The following is a 3,368-nucleotide window of genomic DNA, read 5'->3' as shown; positions in this document are numbered from 1 at the left end:
CACGCTAGAAAAAGAAGGAAAAGATAATGAGAAAATTTTTTTTTTTTTTTTTTTTTATGAGGACATTCACATATCTTGAAAAACCTGGCTGCCATTGGCAAATCAGTGTTCTCATTTTAAATAGTAGACATAACATTTTAATTGACTGGAATTTTTAATATTGAATTAATTTATATTATATTATATATACATTTATATCTATTTTTCACATTCTTTTTTTTTACATAATTTTATTTTCATTTATTTTCCACAGATCATTGCAGTGCATCCTGGAATTGAATTCTCCACAAAGGATACATGCACTGCTGCATTGAATTTAAAACAAGGTATGTTAGGAAGGCGCTTAATTTAGTATGCTTGATCCTTGAAAAAGAGCAGTTTATCTAGATTTATTTTCTGGCTAAAGGGATAGTTCACCAAAAAATGTTCTGTTATCCTTTACTCACCCTTACATCATCCAAAATGTCTGCGCACGAATGTTAAGCTCCAAACAAATTCCATTTGTCATAATTTCTTTTTAATTTACTATTTACTTTTCACAATTATTACCATCTATTACACATATTTTCCATTTGTCAGGCTGTGTAGTCCACTATACTGTATATCAATGGAAATTTTGTGCTGCTTATTTCATATGAAACAAAAATATTGCCTTGATTTATTTGACGTTTACTACAGTTTTAACAGATCACTGCTCAAATCAACTGCAACTTTCAAGTAGACTTCTCAAATGAGGCAGTGGAATTTTACTCTACTAAAGTGGAGCAGCTGATTATTGAGAAACATAAAGGGTAAATGATTTTAGAGAGGAATGAAAAATGGATGGACATTTGCAAGCCAACAGCTCTAACAAAATACCAGTTACTTTCAAATCAAAGGACTCTTAAACTCCAAGATGGCATCTGATTGCAGCACATTAAAATATAGTCGCTGCAAAAAAAAAAAAGTAATACAATTCCACTTTTTTTTTCTATAGCTGTACTGAGACATTCTCAGCAACTCACAGAAAGACAGATGAGAGAATGGCGTGCTGTCTTTCACCTGTGGCAGGAAGCTCTGCTCACACGTCTGCTCAAGCCCCCATTAAGAACAGCAAAGATTTAAACTGTCAATCAGACACCAAAGGGAAGACTGCAGAGCTTTCACATTCAATTACAGTGGGACAAGCTCTTGCGTGAGCGCTCGCTTCTCTATGGCCAATGTAAAAATAGAAAGACATATTTTTCAGCTAGATATCTCAATCTTGTATACAATATTTTCTAAATTCTTGACAATTTATGAGATCATGTTTATGATGAATACAGTATATAAAAATCATATACATTTTATCATATCTCAATTCTTTTCCACTCAACTTGCAATCAAATGAATGAGCCAATGGTTATTTAAAACACTGTTATGAATAAACTCCACTTCATCTAACTACCTGTTAAGTTGTTTATGTGCCATTTAATTCTATGTGATTTTTTTTCCTCTTTGTACTGAAAAGTTTTTGCACTCCATGTGTTTAAATGAGCATACTACACCTGATTTATAATTTGCTTCTTGAATTTTCAACCATATCTTGTGTCTATATGTGTTGTTGTCTTGGCAACTAACTCCCTTGTGCACCATTGCACCATCAACACATTACTCAGGGGTAAAATAAAAAATGTGTTCGCATTTAAATGAAGATTTTTATGGGTACCCTAAGTTATCCAAACACACGTCTCTCAATTATTCTTGCATTATGTGTACATTCTGTGGCTGAAATCTGAACTCTTTAAAATTTCAAATTTTAACAACTATGTTTATTTTTAGTGCATGGAGCAGCTTTATACTATTTAATCCATTACATTTTACAATCTAGACAAAAGAATGGGATATTAAACATCAGCTAATACATCAACAAAACTTAATGATATACATCACACCATTTACAATTCTATTTGTGTCTAATGACTACATACAAAATACAAAAGCAAGATCATGATTCAGTTTCAGGGCAAAATGCTCTTTTTCATTGTCAGACAAATAAATGAATAATTAAATACACAAACTGCGCCCTCTGAGAGCTACTTTACCACCCATAACATCTGTTGAGACATAGCTACAGGTGTTGAACTAGCTATAAGACATGAACAGAGATCTGCAAGCAGGGGGAAAAAAGGTAGAAACGTTAAATCAAAAGCTTAAAAAGCCCAAACAGCCACTATATCGCAATTCAAATCCACAGTAAGCCATTACGCAGACTAAATTACAAAAATGATACGATTTAGTATATTTAAAAAAAAAAATCCTGTTACACTATAACGCAGATGTAAAGCAAGACTAAACAACATATACATTGACTTGTACTCACCGGTAACAGAATAAAGCTAGTAATAGTTCCTACTCAAGCTTATTAGACTGTAATTCACAATGTTACATGAAAGAATACAATTCAGGCAACACAATTCACGTATAAATCCATAGAAAGGCATCTCACCTGTGGATTTCTCATTCACTGCTGTGCGATGCGCCGGTGACTGTTTCTGTGCGTCTCTCAGACTTTTCTTCGCCCATCCAAATCTACGCAACTGGTTGGTGGTATATCCCTTTAAGTCGGGAGATGTCAACTAAGCAATAAACGTTAATTTGTCCTCATCTGATGACAGGAAAACGTTTCAATTTCTCCGAGGCGTTTCCGTCTGCTCTTGTGCGCGCCGGTTTGAGCTATATATGGTAAACGGAAGTGCAAGACTACTTTGCATGCCTCGAGCTGTTGCTGAGGGGCTGTCAGCCGCTTTGCCAAGAAAGAACAGCTTTGCCGTGTTTTATACTATTATAGAACAAGAAAATGTTTTCGTTTTATGTGTAGGTCATGTGCAGCAACATAAAATAATAATAAAAAAGACTTCGTTATGCAAAATAGGTATAAACGTCCAGAAAGTGTGAGTATTTGTAGCTACAGCAAGTCATCTGCTTTATATGGAGAATAATAGATTCTCTATAAGGGTTGCATGAGTATTGCCTGCCAAACAGATAAATATCACAGTCTGGACAGCCTACAATTTTATAAATCAGCCCAATAATTGACTCTCCCTTACTGTGGGTTTGCCAGCATTGCATAACTAGGGTAAATTTCACAAAACCTCCATAAAACCTCTAGGCTATTGTTTTCAGAGCTCACTGAAAGAAAGCCACAGCCAAGACTTGGCATTTATGTAGGTCTCCTCTATGTTGTTCCAATTAGACAAACCAGTAGGAGGAGGTGCTACCCTGCAGACAGTAGATCTGAGACATTTATTAGTACGAGTAAAACAGAAGCGTGGACTCGAGCTCCCAAACAGTGCGGTGACTCATGCTGTCACAGACCAAACGTGTGTTCATGCACATGCGTGTGAGAA

At 35.2% G+C, this 3,368-nt stretch overlaps 1 protein-coding gene across 1 annotated transcript in view; it reads right to left on the bottom strand.

Moving 5' to 3' along the window:
* The window catches only part of baiap3 (BAI1 associated protein 3), a 58,230-nt gene extending 55,658 nt beyond the window's left edge, over positions 1-2,572 (bottom strand). The window contains exon 1 of the mRNA XM_016526553.1: positions 2,468-2,572. The gene's annotated coding sequence lies outside the window, so the exon portion shown is untranslated. The remainder of the gene's footprint in view (positions 1-2,467) is intronic.
* Between the last annotated feature and the right edge of the window lie 796 nt (positions 2,573-3,368).

The sequence above is a fragment of the Sinocyclocheilus rhinocerous genome, unplaced genomic scaffold (assembly GCF_001515625.1).
Source record: "Sinocyclocheilus rhinocerous isolate Xijiao unplaced genomic scaffold, SAMN03320098_v1.1 scaffold2982, whole genome shotgun sequence".
NCBI classification, from domain to species: domain Eukaryota; kingdom Metazoa; phylum Chordata; class Actinopteri; order Cypriniformes; family Cyprinidae; genus Sinocyclocheilus; species Sinocyclocheilus rhinocerous.
The sequence above is the reverse complement of the archived record's forward strand: the minus strand, read 5'-3'. Positions and strand labels throughout refer to the sequence as shown.